General features: G+C 38.1%; 1 protein-coding gene across 1 annotated transcript in view; it reads left to right on the forward strand.

Annotated features, from left to right (window-relative positions):
* Positions 1-475: 475 nt before the first annotated feature.
* The window catches only part of LOC105465339 (catenin alpha 2), a 1482339-nt gene continuing 1464725 nt past the window's right edge, over positions 476-18089 (forward strand). The window contains exons 1-2 of the mRNA XM_011713753.3: positions 476-612; positions 4584-4719. The gene's annotated coding sequence lies outside the window, so the exon portion shown is untranslated. The remainder of the gene's footprint in view (positions 613-4583; positions 4720-18089) is intronic.

Genomic DNA, 18089 nt, shown 5'->3' on the forward strand with positions numbered 1-18089 from the left:
CACTACTCCCTCCTCCTTTGTTTAGCATGGTAACACTACTATGGTTTATATCAACTCTTGGCTTGCTGTCAGTGATTCCAGTTGTGCTAAAACCAAGAATTGCCAACCTAAAACACAGTGGTCGATGGGATAGCATTGAATTCAATGGCTGCCTTAGGGGTTAACACAATGGGATCTGTTTTCAAGGGAAGAGAGGGAAACCTGGTACAAGAAAACTTGTGAGAGAACCCCGGGGGAACGTCATATGCATCTGTTATGTCTGAAACATTTGGAGTCTCCTCCTCTGCAAGTGAATACACATAGCTTGTAAGTGTCACTGCTACTTCTTCATTATGGGCAAATTTTTTTCAGGGTAAGAGAAGTTGAGCCTAATAGCTATCATATCATGTCTTTTAACACTCCACCCTCTTATGCTGAAGGAAGCTACAATCATCCAAGTGGGAAGGAATGTCTACGGATGTTCTGATTTAAGTGAATGAAGGTCTTCTTTCCACCTCAGGAAATCTTGAGGGTTATGTAACAGCAGCTTTGAAATGCTTGTACGATGTACTTTGTGCTAGTCCATCTCAAATCTTCACCGGCTGTACCAAGAACAGAAAAAAAAGGCATTTGGTGAGTACTTTATAAAGCTAAATTTACTCAATTAACTTCACCTGTGATTATGTTTATGTTTTTCATCTATTTTGGGATATTAGAATGTCCTGTATTTATAAATGATCATGAGGATAGACAGCAAGTATTTTGTTTTGCTTTGTCTTGTTTTTAATAAAATACGGAATTAGCAAACCTATTACAGCCTACCATATCTAGTCCATGCAATTGAATACCTAGGTAGGTACTTCTATAATTCATGGGTGCTCCAAATATTAGAGAATGCTTATAATGATACAATGTCTGACACAGAAGAGTATTTAATAAATGTTAGTTATGTCACTGTTGCTCCCACCAAGAAAACTAGTCATTTGGGGATGTTAGATTGTGTTCTTTAGAGTTTCTTTTTTCTGATTTGGGAACAGGGGAATGACGGGTGAAATTGTCAATGACTGTTAGTGAAGGAATAGGGAAGATGTGTGGTGTTTACACAAGTATGTGTATAAATCAACAGACTGTTGTCAGATGTATATTTTTAAAGACAGCACACAAGCAGCTGCATGTGTTTGCTAAGTTAGGAAACTTAAAAGTGCCTACCAGTTATGCAGCCACCTTCTGAGCAAAGCTGCTACCGGAGGATTATTATTTAAGATTACCATACTTTATACCACAATCTTTTACTACTCTGGCAACGGCTGTTTAGACTAGGGTTAGGTGCATGGAGTTTTCTTGGTGATGAGGTGACCCGGATTGAGGTATCTGCTTAAAACCCACACTCTACACTTGATAGTGTCTAAACATGGCAAAGATATTTTCATGTTTGAAAATCTGAATACCAACATTTGGAGAAGTGGTAAAAGGAAGTAAAAAGTATAGACATGAATTTATCCATCTACTCATTTATTCTATAAACAATCATTACTGGAGCCATGTCAAAGGATAGAGGAGGTGACAAGGATAAGAAATAAGAGTGTCTGCTTCATAAGAGATGAGCACTTTACTTTTCATGGAGATACCAGAAGGTCTGCTGTGTCCTGAACTAAAACACTTTCACTTTTATGTGATAGTTTCTGAGTTCTTTTTTATTACAAGCAATCAATGCAGCTCAACTAGCTTAAGCAATAAATACATTATTTTACCATAAAGATAAGAGCTTGTCTCACATAATTAATATCAGGAAAATTGTTGGGTACAGTGAAGAACTGGTATCCAGGGCCACAGCCATGAGACTGATTCCTTTCTCCTATCTCAGCAACTCTCCCTGCTTCAATCCCTTTTCAGGGAGTTTCTTTTTAACAGGAAATAGTATGCCAGTTTCTTCTACTTCTCCCGTTATCATAGCCTAAAATACAGTGGCTCTCAGTCTTCACATTACAGTCTGACCATCGGAGAGACAAAACTTCACCACTGTGTGTTCCAGATTCCCAGGGAAGGCTTTTCATTGCGCATGAAAGGAACCATTCTCACTTTGTGGCTAGAAAAGGAAGCTATTTTATGGGAACAAAGTTCTAGGTTGAAAATTCAGTAAGTGTCCACCACAGTTTTCCTGCATTTCTACCTATTTTATACAATGCAACCTTCTTTTTTTTGAAACCTGAAAGACCTTGGAAGAATAAAACATCCCTACATGTAAGGTCATTTCTCTGAAATAATTCATAGCTGGGTATTGAAAATAATGGTGGAATGGGGGTGTTTATGAATGCTACTATATTGAGAGGACCCAGAAATGTCCGAATTTATGTCTGATGTATCCATAAATTCCCTAGTAGAAGGATCAAAGAAAAAATCTTAACACTGTATTTTCACATGCTTTTTATTCTAAGACACTTCTTTTTCTTTTTTTTTTCTTTTCTTTTTTTTTGGGGGGGGACAGTGTCTCACTGTGAGTGCAGTGGCGCAATGCTGGCTCACTGCAACTTCCACCTTCTGGGTTCAAGCCATTCTTCTGCCTCAGTCTCCCGAGTAGCTGGGACCACAAGGACACTTATTTTTAAGTTTCTTATTTTTAAATGTGTAACTAATGATAAAGGAAATTTGACAGAAGAGCTGTGACCCAATAATCATTGTCACACATGTATAAACTTTAGCATATGAGAAGTTTTCTATTCAATCCTATTAAGTCATATGCATTGGTAGCACATTTTAACTTGTTATGCATCTTTAATTGTTGCTTAAAATGTGTTCAAAGATTTAAACCAGAATCATTGTAGCAAAAAATTCATGATTTCACAGAAGGCTGCCTGTTAATAATCAAAGGCAATTTGAACTGCTAAATATCTTGGATTAAAATAGTGTTCAAGAGTTTCAAGTAGAAAAGGTTTTTGTGACCGGTTGGTGGTTCATAAAATTCTATCATTCAAACCTAGGCCCATTTTCTGTCAAAACCATTGTTTAAATATCAGGATATACATGAGTTATTAGGAAGAAACATACAAAATAAGCTTAACCAAATAATAAACACATATGAAAACTTAGTGTTCTTCAACAAGCCTCAGACTTAAAAAGACTTAATTAATAAACAAAAAGCAGCATGAGAATATCATAATTTCTGAGTCCAAAAGAGATTTTAAAGATTCTTAAATAAAAAACTGATTACTGAAGAGAAAAATGTTATGTAATTTTATGGATATATGTGTATTATTTTCCATTAAGATTTTTAATATGTTCATTAAAAGTGTTTATTTTTTTCCCAAAGTACAGTAGTCATATATCTTATGTTGCATGACATTCTAGCCTAGATAAAATAGAGTACAAAAGCAAATTTTGTCCCTCACCCCAGTGATGAAGTTTTAGTTGCTGGGCTGGACCATATAGAAAAATCTTTCTCCTAAACTGGTCGTGCTGAGATTCTTGCTCTGCTTCAACCTCCAATCATTAAAACTTGCTTCGATTCTCATCATCTTCTGGCTTCATGGTAGGAAGAGGCAGAAGTGTCACCTGGGGCACTTCATTTTTACAGGTACTGCCCCACTAGCACGGTTAGCACAGTAACCCCACCTATTGCTGGAACCTAATCAGTTAGAAAAATAGCATCCCCTTGGGGATTGCATGGAGGAGGCAACAAAGGTTGTGAGGGAAATGTGAGGTACAGACAAGAGACAACAGAGAATACCATATTCTCAGAGAGAAGAAATTCACCGAAGTGAGGGCGATAGAACTTGAGTTAGATCTTAGAAGACAGGTTGAATTCACATAGGTGGAAAGGAAGATGGAGGATATTTTAAAGTCAGAGAGTAAGTAGTGGAGGAAAAAGCACAAATATGAGGATGGAGGAAGCTCCTTTGAAGGAGTTAAACTGGATAGTTAGTGTTGTGAAAGATGTTTATGCTTGCTCAAAGAGAGAACTTTATTAATTTAAGCTCTGTCAGTCAAAATTACACTCCACTCCATTGAGAGCAATACACAATGTAATTTATTTGATAAAAGTAGTTTAAAAATCACTAGTGCAGAGATGTACTGTAAGCTCTATGTGAACAGGCACTATCTGTATTATTAAATGTGGTCAAACCATGCCTAGTCAAGACAGTGTCTGACACATTGCAAATGTTTAACAAATATTTGTTGAATCAATTTCTGTGAGGATCTAGGTGTTCTGAGAAACTCAGGCATCAAGATGCTGGGTAGACCCACATTAGGCACACAGGACTCTATTCAATAAAGGAGTAAAGTTAAAAATGAATTCATTTCCATTTATGACACTGCGCACACAAAAAGAATAACTCAGTATTTAATAACAAATATAGAAAATAAAAGTCTCCTCTTTCATTTCTGATGTTGATAATTTGTCCTTTCTTTTTATTCTGAATTGTTCTTTCTAGACGTGTATCTATTTTACTGATTTTTTTCAAAGTGCCAATTTTTGGTTTTATTATTTTCTTGAATATGCTTTTATTTTCTACTTCACTGATGTCTGATCTTACTATATTTTTCCATCCTTCTACTCTCTTAAGAGTTGCTATGTTTTTCTCTGTTCTTTTAAAATGGAAACAAAGAAAAGATTGTACTTGACAAGATAAGGAAACAGAAGTTGATTCTGATCATCTCACCATGGTATACTTCCGGTAATATTGCTGCAAGAGGGGAGAGAGCACAGTTGAAACAAAAGGCAGGAGAGTTTTCCGGAGCTGGGTGAGTGAAACCACAGACCATCTGTGTTTGCTAATTGGCTTTACACAAAGGAAAAGTAAACTTTCTCTTATCTTCCTGACAGTAGGAAAGGCACCCTCTGAAGTTAAGCTCCTATTCTCCCACAGATACTGGGATATAGGGGCCATTTCTTCTTGATGATTACTTTCAAAAGGATAGCTCCCAGTACTTGAGGAAGGGTCCTGGGCTGTGAAACTGACAAGAGACTTTTTAACAGATTTACATCTCAAAGGTGCAAAGAAATACTTTACAATACAGAGTTTTCTGAAGCAATTATTCTAAGAGGATGGAGGACAGGACTTAGAGTCAAGAAGAAGCCTGTGTAAAGTTGAGTCAAGCTGAGGAGAAAATTAAGGCACAATTTATTTTCTTCTTTTCTACCAAATGTTTTTTAAACTATATTTCTCTAACACTGTTTTAGCTGCAAATCATAAGTTTCAATGAATTTTTTTTTTTTAGTTCAAAATGTTCCTAATTTCCATTGTGATTCCTCCTCTGACCCATGGATTGTTTAAAACCAATAATCATACTAATAATTTTTGATTGGGGTGTTCCAAATATGTCAATTAAGCCAAATTATTCAAATCCTCTACATTCTACCAACTACCTTCTGTTAGCTCTATCTGTACTAATCACCCTTTTAATTTAGGAGTTGGCAAATGCTTAGAGGGGAGATTGTAGGCAGATTTTGAGGCTTACTTCCCTGTAGTTTCCTGCTTTCTGAGATTTTGTTTCTCAAATTTTTGGCTGCTTGAGCAATGTGAATTTCACCCTCTGTTTAAGTCTAAGCCCCATGTGATAACCACTTTCTACTTGGATTTCATTCCTCTCTTCTATTAGTTACATTGGTGATCACCATACTGGGACACAATAGGTGGCCAATAAATGTTTTCTTTCCTTTTCAATAATTGTCATTAGCCTGACCTTTCTGAGACTGGAAAGTAGACTCCTGCCATTTAGAAAGACTTTCAAACAACAGTTTAATGTCTAAGTCTACTTTTTGGCTCAGTAGCCCCACTTGGAAAGGAAGCAAATATTTAGAGGCCACCAAACATGTACCAAAGTGGGAAAATGATGGCTTGATGGGGCACCAGTGAGAGGACACAGAGAGCTACCGATGAATACCTATACTAGAAAATAGTAAGTTCCCTGAATTATCTGTTATGTACCTGAGTTGTGTTCCATAGGACTTTTTGTGGCAAGTAAGAGAAATACATTTTTATAAGCCAGAGGGAGCTTAACAGAGGATTATTCATCCAGAAACTGGAAAATCTTCTTGGCCCAATGTGGTCCCTGTCTCTTCCTGCTATCTTCTCACTGTACCCATAGTCATTTCTCTCTCCCTCTTAGATAATTCAGCTTTCTTGCTCTCTGCAGACTGCCTTTTCTGCATTTTTATACATAAGACCAAATACAGTCATGTTCAAAAGCCTGCCAACATGACTGCCTGGAAAATTCTAGTCCAATTACACACTGTCAGAGTCCAGAAATACAAGCTTGACTGCTGGAGCCCAGGGTCCAGGGTGGGTGTGGAAGAAGAGTGTGGGACTGGGCGGGAAATGAGCTGCAAGTGCTGTTGCAGATTCACAGTTGGTTTAAGCACTTTAAATAATCAGAACAAAGTTAGTCTCCAGTTCCCCTCAGGGAAGCATTCCAATGATGTCAGCTAAATTCCATTTTGAACAAATAATTTACAGACCATGTGTCTCCATATACTCTAATGGCACATTATCTGTCTTCATCTGACACTTCTTTAAAGGGCAACAGGGATGAGACAATTAACTGTTGTGATGACCTTCTAGAGCTCTACTCCTCAGCCTCAACTTTGTTATTAATCTTATGTCATATAGACCCCAGTCCTATTAAGAGACCCACCCTAACCTTGGTCACAGACTAAACTTGTAATGCCTACCACAAGCAAGTGCCCTAAACCTAACCATATACTAAGGGAGGGATGGAAATTGTCAACTTATCACAAAATCTATAAATTTGGAAAAGAGAACTTTATTTCTTATGAAGGGCTACAACTTGCAGGCTGGGAAGCACAGGCTCTGGTAGAGACTGAAAGTAGAAACTTTGAGGTAGGGAGGGTGTCACAGGAGTTTTATACTTGGTGGTTAAGTTAGATATACATATTTACCAGGTTACAGGAGGGGCTAGGAATGTTCATGAGGGGAAGTCACAATCATGTGTGGTAAGCAAACAGGTATGTTATATCGTCCCATGTTCATTTTGAGGCACAGATTTAACGTCAAAATGCAATAACATTAGGCTGTATATGTGAAAATGTGAAATGGAGGACACAGAGATGCCTCACACAACCTCCACGAATCCACCAGAACCATTCCGTGCTTGATGGTCACTTACCAGGAAGCAATGTTAATCAGTTGTTGTGTCAAAACCACGGGAATCCGGACAAGGTACCAAGCTATTGATTGAAGTAGGTGGAGGAGTGAGTTATTCCTTCTTTTTTTTCCAGGGCTGGTTTCTGTTTAACTCTTAGAAAAAAAAGTCTAATGGTGGTTAAGGAGGGAGGAGGTATAATGAGGCGTGACTGACCACTCCCTCCCCACCCCAAGCATGGCTAGAAAACTTTGTTGTTAAGGTTTCTCTGGGGTCTCCTTGGCCAAAAGGTATTTGTTCACTTGGTCAGGGGAATTAAGATTTCACTGTCTTTTCACAAAATGCTTTGTGATGCGTATTGTACTCTTCAACTTAGGCTCAGCTTCAGTGTTCAACACAAAGCAGCCCTGGAACACGACTGTCTTAACCCTGGATGTTCCTCACTTTAAATAAATGAGACTCTCATTTGAAGGCAATTAAAATACATTAGGCCATGATTGTCTGGGTAGACATCAACTAACATGGGAAAGTCAAATAATTTTTTACTCACAGTTAAAATTCTGAAGTGCATAACCAAGTGTTGCCTGTATTTCCAGATGGCATTGTTCTCAGTTTAAGCTGAGTATTTTTGAGCTAGCAAAATTTAAGACATGCGAATTATCTAATTAAAAATGTAAAAGCTGATGTACATAATCAAATGAAGGACAAAATTTTTCTCTATCTGAAACAAATAATATTTTTAAATTAGTTGATGAATGACAGATGCTGTGCTTTTCTTTGTTCTGCGGGCCGCACAGGCTTATTTCCCATCCTCCTTGCCCCTTGAATAAAGTAGGTGATAAGAATTGTAGATTTTCTATTACACTGTAATTATTTTTAATTTTCAAAAGAGTATTTAAAATATTATATATTAAAAAATGAAGAATGATAATTCGAAAAGAGTCATGGTGCAATTACAGAACTAGAACTTTAGCAGTACATTTGAATTTTGTTTACTCCTATCCAATCACATTCATTTCCTCCTCCCTTCAAGTTACTGTCCTCCTGAATTTAGCATTTATTATTGCCATGCATTTCTTTATACTTTTACTATGTTACATGTATCCCTAGCAACATTTAGTACTGCTTTGTATAAGTTTACACCATATGTAAATATTATATGTTCTTCTGTAACTTGATATTTTTCTTTTAGCATAATTTTATGAGATTTATCCACATGTATGACATTTTAATTTTTTACTGTAATGTATTTATTCTACTTGGGTGGAAATTTCAGTGTCTTTTTCCCGTTTCTTGCTAGATCATGCTCTTTATACAGTCGTGTGCCTCATAATGTTTTGGTCAACAACAGACCACATATGTGACTGTGGTCCCATGAGATTATAATACTGTATTTTTACTGTACCTTTTCTATGTTTAGCTACATTCTGATACACAAATATTTATCATTGTACAACAGTTACCTACAGTATTCAGTACAATAACATACTATACAGGTATGTACCCTAGGAACAGTAGGCTATATCATGTAGCCAACGTATGTAGTAGTCTATGCCATCTAGGTTTGTGTAACTATACTCTATGATGCTCAAACAGTGATGAAATCACCTAACCACACTTCTCTTAGAATGTATCCTTAATATTAAGTCGTGTATGACTCAAATTGCTCGTTACCTTCCATTTTTGGCCTCCCATTTCAAATAGTAGCCTTTGAGGGAAGCAATTAGACAAATGTAGCTTCAAGAAAAAAAGAGATTTCATTCTAGAAGCAATGTGACTGTATATTAAAGCATGAGATATGGTCTATAGGTAAAAATCTTTGTCTCCATTAAAAGATATTTTATTTATTGATGGAAATTATATTCTATACCTCAGTTTCCTCATTTGCCACAAGGGATAATAATGGTACCTACTTGGTAGTTTTGAGGATTAAATGGGTTAATACATGTGAATTGCTTAGGACAATGCTTTGCACATAGTGCATGCTGTTGCCATTTTTATCATTATGATAACTTCATGGGAAATATTGCTACTTTTATATGTACTATAGTAACTTTATGGGTATTGTTTTATATATCAGGTATCCTGTTCTTCCTGCTGGATTTGGATGTTATATGTTCAGAGGCATGAATGTAAATTGTTTGTGAAGATTTCCATCCTTCACAAGCTTAATTTCAAAAGATAGCTTGTCATCTCTAGTGTTTATTCAGCTGATATTTCTAAGCACAGCTGTAAGAATGCTGAGAGGGCCTTCGAGTTGCTGTGAATAAAACTATTGGTGTAGGGCAAGCTAGAGTTGTTAAAAGAGGTGACATATGAGTATACAGCAGGGTCTTTCAAGCGACTGCAAGAAGGTGCCTCTAGGTCAAGGCCTTCATCTCTTAAGAAGTCAGTTGACTAGAAGAGACTTGGGAATGTCATGTTATATCATTCCATTTCAGACTACCTTAGATTAATACGGGTTTTGCTGGTTCCTGAGGACCCAGATCCAAAGGGCCTAACCCACGCTATTGGTCTTTCTCTGGCTAGACACACCCAATTCCCCAAATGGAGTGGAGGTCAGCAAATAGGTTTCAGGACACTTTATTATAAATCTTTACTTACCAGAGCAAACTTGTAGCCACAGTAATATGATGTTAGTGGCTTCTCTGTAGTTCATTGCTAACCTCCAGGGCAGATCCCCAAACTTTCAGGTCAGTCAGTCTCAAGATGTGGCAAAGGTAAAACTCTTTGCCCTGTATATGTGAGCCCCATCTCTTCAGCTGTCACTGGATCCTAGGCTGCCTCTACCTTCCAACTTCAGAGAAATTTGAGTGGTTCACAAAAATGTCTAATTTACTTATAAAAGCACAATCATTTCAGAGACACCAGAGGATTATGTTTGGCAGTGTAATCTGAAATGTTGCTTTTTTTCTTTCACTGTTTCTCAGAGAAAATGGTTCCTTTTCTGAAACTTAATAACCTCAAGCAATACTTTGTGAAAGCTCTCTTTGTTGTTTTGAATTTTTTCAAGCCCTGCCTGGGGAATAAGGCTCACATCGCCATTTGGAATTGCCACCGCTGAGAAGGAGCTATGAATTGGCATGCATTAGGATTCAGGTGCTTTCTTTGAAACATTCACAGTGTACTTCTGAGAAATTTTTAATGGCAAAATGACCCCATCTCTGAGTGACTATTGCTTTCTTACCAATATGCCTCTAGACCTTCTGTTCTTCCTATTTCAGGAGACAGCCAGTTGCTAAGGCTCTTTCGCATCACGGCAGCGGTGAATCCTTAGTTAATTGCTCCCTCTACTACCTCAGAAATAGCACCAAATGCAGAAACGGGACCCTCTTTAGAATATTTCATCAGAAACTCAAACCTCCTAAAAGATACTTCCCTTCTTCCTTTTGGGTAGCAGCAACGTATCAAACCTGTGGGGTGTCCTTTCTCACTGCACTGAACCATTACATCTGATTTTGTCCAACCTAAAGCTTGTCTCTGGTGGTCTTTAGCTGATTAGGCTTTAACAGCAAGAATACTTTTACAACCACACGCTCCCACCAAATCATCCTGACCAGTCTCAGATTTGTCCCACTAACCAAAAGAATTATTAATTGCTACTAGCTTCAGACCAGGAAACCAACACTGTTACACTCACAGAATCAGAAGAATGAAAATCAGACATTGTAATACTAGCAGGTCTCTGCAGTGCTTTCCCAGCCCAGGGACCTTAATACATAGGGAGCTGAATCAATACATATCACTGAATGAAAGTTCTAGACCCTCAAATATAAAAGGTAAATAATAAACTATAAACTTGGGGACAAAAATGCAGAGCTAGGGTGGAAAGTAGGGGATGAACTCAGTTTTTCTGTTTGGCTTTTTTAAAAAAAATTATTATTATTATCATTATTATTATTATTATTATCACCATCGAGACAGTCTCACTCTGTCTCCCAGGCTGGAGTGCAGTGGTGCAATCTCGGCTCAATGCAACCTCTGCCTCCTGGGTTCAAGCGATTCTCCTGCCTCAGCCTCCTAAGTAGCTGTGATTACAGGCACGAGCCCCCATGCCCGACTTTTTGTATTTTTAGTAGAGACGGGGTTTCACCATGTTGGCCAGGCTGGTCATGAACTCATGACCTTGTGGTGCACCCGCCTCAGCCTCCCAAAGTGCTGGAATTACAAGCATAAGCCACTGCAGCCAGTCTGAACTCAGTTTTAAGTATCTAGAGTCTGAAATGCATTTCCTTAGGCCTTTTTAACGGATATGTTAGAATTTGTGGTGGTCAAATATTCTCCTGCCAAGTAGTGATTTTTTACTTCCTCACTCACCCCTAACCTGAAATTGAAAAAAATCAATTTTGCTCCATTTGCAAGTCATGTTGAGACCTCTTTTACCCATATAAATCAGTGTTGTTTTAATTTTTCCTTTAAACCACTTATAACTTCTGCCTAGTTCCCTCCTATCATGTGAATCAAATAAAATCTTCATTATGTGTTCAATCAGTATGAGAGTCTGATTTTACCTTTTTCTTAAAATTATCTTTGAACAGTATCTATTTTGAACAATTGCCCAGGAGTGCCTTATACTTAATAATTATTCTGGTTCAGTCCATGGGTAAAGCGTTGAATAACATTAAGAGCTTTGTAGAGATTTCTCCAAAACATTTCAAAATGTTCTGCTTTATATGGCAATTTACTTCACTTCTCTGCAAAACAAATTTGTTGCACTGTGGGGAGTTTGAAATTCTGCTATCTCAGAGAAGACCTGAAAAGTTTTCTTGTTGAGGTTGCTTAGGGTCAAAAATGTGTGTGATCAGCTGTTTTGTTTTGCAGGATTATTGTTTAGGGATGCATGCTTCTTTATCTCTTCTCAGCATCTCTCATGGTTCTGATTTATATTTGTAGAGCAAGAGAATGAAATGGTGCCATCAGCATCCCTCTTTTTCAGATTCCTTCTCATATCCTTGCAAGACTTGCCTCCCTTTAACTGGATCTGTTTTTCTCATTCCCCTGTGATACGAGGCCTTAGGAAAAACTTTAGAGATCATTTCTTCAAAGCTTGAAACATGCAAAGTGCTGAAAATTACAATATTATCTTTTTTTCCAATGCTTTCGAATCCAGAGATATGCACTGTGTTGAAATAAATAAAGAGCACCCAAATTAGAACAAACAGAGACTATTTATTCAGCGCCTGCTATAGCAAGAAAGTCAGCCACCATCACTTAAATTTGGCAGAGACTCAAAGGCATGAAGGGAAAGCTTTAGAGTGAACAAAAGTGGTAAAGGGAAGCTGCAGGGAGCTAACAAAAGGTGTAGCATCTTATGTGATTAGTTTGAAGAGTATTTGGCTTTCTCTGGTTGGACCTCAATTGGAAACTGGGGCAAAATATAGAAGCTGCCAGTCATTGAGCAAGTCCTAACTTCTCTGGGCCAACTGCTGCAGAGGTTGTCATTTGGTTTTCAGTGCTTGTTGCTGCTGAGGTTGTGGGTCAGAGTTCTACCATAATGCATGGTGTGTACGTTGTCCATTTGTATATTCAATCTGCCTAGCATATTTTTATAATGCTAAATGACAACTATAAATCTAAAGAGATTCAAGGGAACAGGCTATTTGAAGTCCTTGAGAAATTTGAGTTTCATCCTGTTTTATGTTACTATTAATTTTTCTTGATCATCCATGCATCCATGATTTCCTAGACTCTGTGCTGTAGGTTTTACTGATGTGATCCTTGTCAGATACCTTTTTTGTTGTGGTGGTTGTTGTTGAGACGGAGTCTCGCTTTGTCGCCAGGCTGGAGTGCAGTGGCGCAATCTCGGCTCACTGCAACCTCTGCCTCCTGGAGGTCAGGCGATTCTTCTGCCTCAGCCTCCCAAGTAGCTGGGACTACAGGCGCCCGCCACCACGCCCAGCTAATTTTTGTATTTTTTATAGAGATGGGGCTTCACCATGTTGGCCAGGATTTTTATCTTCTTTTCATACACATGGAGACAGGGATTGAGATATGTTAACAAACCTGATGTAAACTACACAGCTAAGAAAATGAGATCCATTTTCTAGATCCATTTTGAATGATCTAGATCCATTTTCTAGTAAAAGGTGTAGAAGGATATACACCAAATTTTTAACCATGATAACCTAAATCTTACTAACTCGAGAAAGGTAAAAATACATTTTCCTTTGTGCATTTTTGAATATTTGGTGAAAATAAGCATGGATTGGTTTTATAATAAAAAGAAAATTCATCTAAATCAACAACAAAAACAACATGAAGTTGTATTTTCTCTAGACAGTATATTAACTTCCCTCTGCGAATGTAAGTCAAAAACTATTTCATAAACTAAAATCACAAAGAAGATTTATTTCAGATAATAAACCCACATTAGTTATCTGAAGAGTGACTCTCTCTGAGGAAGTTTACACAGTAGCATATTAATTGCAGGTAGCAAACCAAAAGGAGCAAAAGAATTGTATATTCTTAAGAGATATTCCCATCAAGTATAGGATTTTAATAAATAGTAATTCTACCATATAGCTCTTTTGCTTTTTGGTTAACTGATGCTACTCATTTATCAATTTATCAAATATTAGTTGAGCTACTAATGTTTTAGGCAGAGTGTTGGTACCTGAGAATAAAAATTAACAAACAAGTAAACAAACCAACTATTCATTCTATAAATTTATAGTTTCCTGGCTGTTAAAATGGGATTTTAAGAAAAAAGTAGGCCGGGCGCGGTGGCTCAAGCCTGTAATCCCAGCACTTTGGGAGGCCGAGACGGGCGGATCACGAGGTCAGGAGATCGAGACCATCCTGGCGAACACGGTGAAACCCCGTCTCTACTAAAAAAATACAAAAAACTAGCCGGGCGAGGTGGCGGGCGCCTGTAGTCCCAGCTACACAGGAGGCTGAGGCAGGAGAATGGCGTAAACCCGGGAGGCAGAGCTTGCAGTGAGCTGAGATCCGGCCACTGCGCTCCAGCCCCGGCGACAGAGCGAGACTCCGTCTCAAAAAAAAAAAAAAAAAAAAAAAAAGAAAAAAGTAAAATCATGGTTTACAGAGATATAACAAGATTAATGTGTTAAAGATTTTTATTTAACTCATTCATGAAGAAACTGGTAAGATGTTACAATCAGTGCAAAGGCGAGTGTAAAGAACAGACACATTTTTGTTTCATTGACATTGCAATGAGTTTGCAAATGGAAGCAAACTGACTTTCTCAGAAATAAAATCTGCCAATATACAGAATTCACATGCTTGCCTATACATGAGAATTATTCTGCATCATTATCAGTTATCTACAATTTACAAAGTTGTAAAATAGCTCTAATAGAATCAGAATCAGATAACCAGAAAGGGAGTGCAAAGTCTTCCACTGAAGCAAAAATTTTTCCCTACAGGGCAACGACAGACATTGTGTGGCAGACATTGCTATCTGTGTGCTCTGTGTTCTTTCCTGCACCACCCGTCTCTGCTGACAGAACCTTTGCTTGTTTAGGTAAATGTAAAGTTCCCTGTTCTTGTCCCCACAAAAAAAAACAATGATAACCTAACATTGATATAGTCAGTAATTGGTTCAGGATAAGCTTCAATTTTGCCCAAAAAAGAAAATTTTTTTTTTTTTTTTTGGTTGTTGTTGTTGTTGTTTTAATGTGAAACTTCTAGGAAAGCATTTGTTTTCCTTATTTAAAAAAACAGTAATTAACAACTGATACAGCCCTTTTTTGTTCTTTTCTCCCTTTTTTTATCTGGAATATAGTGTAATTACTAGAATTCAGCAGTCATTTTGTGGCCTTGGACTGACCAGCATAAAGAATATATGAATAATAGTTGCGTTAGTCAGTTTATGCTTCTCTAACAAAATGCCATAGACTAGGTGGCTTAAACAACAGAGATTTACTTCTCACAGTTCTGGAGTCTGGGTAGTCCAAGATCAAGGTGCCAGCTGATTCAGTTTTTGGTGAGGGTCCTGTTCCTGGCTTACAGGACTTGGATTCCTGAGTTTAAGTGATCCTCCCGTCTCAGTCTCCTGAGTAGCTGGGACTACAGACGGTTGAACACTTTTTAGTTGTTCTTAAAAGAAAGATTGTGTGATGTACCATATTGGAAATCTAACTCCCTTTTCCCTGTAATCTAAATTTCACCTACCTTGATATCAACACATCTTCAATGCTTCTGCCACCACTTTCTTTAATTCTATGGGAGAACAGCTCAATTGAGACATAGAGAACGAGACAGAGAGAGAGAGAGAGAGAGAGAGGGAGAGAGAGAGAGCCCACTCTCTAGTCTCCTCTCGTGACAGCACTAATCCCATCATGAAGGTATCAGATTAAGAAAGTATCCTGCCTGTAATCCCAGCACTTTGGGAGGCCAAGGTGGGCGGATCATTTGAGGTCAGGAGTTTGAGACCAGCCTGGCCAATATGGTGAAACCCCACCTCTACTAAAAATACAAAAATCAGCAGGGCTTGGTGGCAGGCACTTGTAGTCTCAGCTACTCCAGAGGCTGAGGCAGGAGAATCACTTGAACCCAGGAGGAATAGGTTGCAGTGAGCCGAGATCGCGCCACTGCTGCACTGCAGCCTGGGCAGCAGAGCGAGACTCCATCTCAAAAAAAAAAAAAAAAAAAAAAAAGAGAAGAAAAGAAAAGAAAGTATCCTTCTTTTGCTATTCTTTTGCTAGCTATTTTAGCCAAAAAATCAGATAACACAATACAAAAGCAAGCAACTTAAGATCTGAAACAAACTTGTCTATTTACACTCTTGGGGTTCCATAAGGAAAAACAGAAATTTCTCCACAAAAGGGAGTCTGGCACCTGCTCCATTTTCTTTAAAGAATTGCAGGCTGTTATAAATTATTTTAGGTGCCTTATGCAGCAGAGGGTGACAAGAGAAAGGAGAAACAGCAGAAGTAAACGAAAGAAACAGAATTCATTCAATTGAGGAAAAAAAACAAAAACAAACAAACAAACAAAAATCCTCTTGCTCAAAAAGGCAAAGTCCCAGGAGAAAACAAACAAAAACAAAACATTAAGGCCTTTTAATACAAACACACAGGCACACATACACACACACATTTTGGATGTTACCTTTGCGTTAAGCTAATCCATTGAGCTCCTTGAAAAAAAATCTTTTTAAATCTCATTACCATATTTCAGCAAAGACAAATTGTCGATATTTCGGAAGTAATAAGTATCAAACCTGAAAGGGCTTTATTTAAAAACCAAACCCAGGCTATTGTGGTAAAGAAGAAAAAAAAAAGATGGCAGAAGCTTAGCTATGAAACTACAATGTGGGGCAAAAGCTATTGCTCTTTCAGTTTGGCTTGGCTAGCAGAAAGATGGCTTTGTTATGTAAATAAAACCCTTAAAGTAATCAAAAGAAAACACTCCCCCCCCCACTTTTTGTGGAAATTTAGCCACTTCAGAGGCTTTGTTCCCCTTGAATTGGAACTTTCCTTCAGATTTCATCAAGTCGATAGAGTTGGTCAAATCCAATGGGAAAAAGACTGAGACAACAAAAAAAAAAAACCAGAAACAAACAAACAACAACAAAAACAGTATTTATTAAGCAAAACAAATGATCACACAATTTATACAATTACTGAGCACTCTAATGGTAAGGAGAAATTAAGACCAGCTGGTTGTTCATCTTAACTTTAGCCAAGACAAAACCCCAATTCAGCTACTTACCTAAGGATGGGTCTCACGCTGAAGACTGCTCTCTACCATCCTAGAAGCAGGAAAAAACTCAAATTCACCTTCCCTGTTGGAAGTGAGTTTGAACTCCAGAAAGGAGCTACCTGCCTTCCAATGTCACGGAAGCAGGAAAGCTTGCCTTCCTTGTTGGAAGGAAGTAAAGCTCCTTCCAACAGGAGCTGGAAATAAACATTATTTTTCCTAGCAAAACACTCCTTAAATCTCGACCAAATTTTGGGAGATCAGGGATTCTCTGGAGGGTGAGCTTCCAGGCCTCAGCAAATTGTCCTACCATTTTGAGCCATAAAGATAGCTCAAGCTGGTACCAAACCCCAATAGGAGATTTCTCAAAGGTTAGCAGCTCTTCCACTCACAATCCCTTCGTGGTTACCAAAATGTGAACCCCAAATATCTGAGACGGGTCTCAGTCAATTTAGATTGTTTATTTCGCCAAGGTTAAGGATGTGCCCATAACATAGCCTCAGGAAGTCCTGAGACATGTACCAAAGGTGGTCAGGGGTACAGTTTGCTTTTATACATTTGAGGGAGACGTGAGACATCCATCAGTATGTGTAAGATGTACACTAGTTCAGTCCGGTAAGGTGGGACAACTGGAAGTGGGGGCTTCCAGGTTAGAAGTAGATAAGAGACAAATGATTGTATTCTTTTGAGTCCTTGATCAGCCTTCCATTGAATACACAATTTACTCCAGCTCAGTGGATCTGCATTTTTACATAAATGATAGAGCAGAAGAAGCAATGAGACACGCGTTTGTCTCAGGTGAGCCTCAGAGGGATGACTGGATAGAATGGGAAGCAGGTTTGCCCTAAACAGTTCCCAGCTTGATTTTCTTCTTTAGCCTGGTGATTTTGGAGTGTCAAGGTTTATTTTCCTTTCACAGTACTCTCAGACAGATTTCAAAAAAGATAATTTTCACACAGTGTTTTTTTTTTTTTTTTTTTAAGACAGGGTCTCACTCTGTCACCCAGGCTGAAGTGAAGTGGTGCTCACGGCAGCCTTGGATTCTTGAGTTCAAGTGATCCTCCTACCTCAGTCTCCCAAGCAGCTGGAACTACAGGCAGTTGCACTTTTTAATTGCTCTTACAATTGTTCTTGTTGTTACAAGAAAGATTATGTGAATGTACCGTATCAGAAACTTAACTCCCTTTTCCCTGTAAGCTAAATTTCAGCTCCCTTGATATTAACACATCCTCAATGCTTCTGTCACCATTTTCTTTAATCGTATGTATGAGAGAATAGCTCATATTACATCCCTTGTACTAGGTTTCCACACATTTTGGAGGTGGAAAGGCTTATGGTTCTGTGTC

This window comes from Macaca nemestrina, chromosome 13, assembly GCF_043159975.1.
Source record: "Macaca nemestrina isolate mMacNem1 chromosome 13, mMacNem.hap1, whole genome shotgun sequence".
Taxonomy (NCBI): Eukaryota; Metazoa; Chordata; class Mammalia; order Primates; family Cercopithecidae; genus Macaca; species Macaca nemestrina.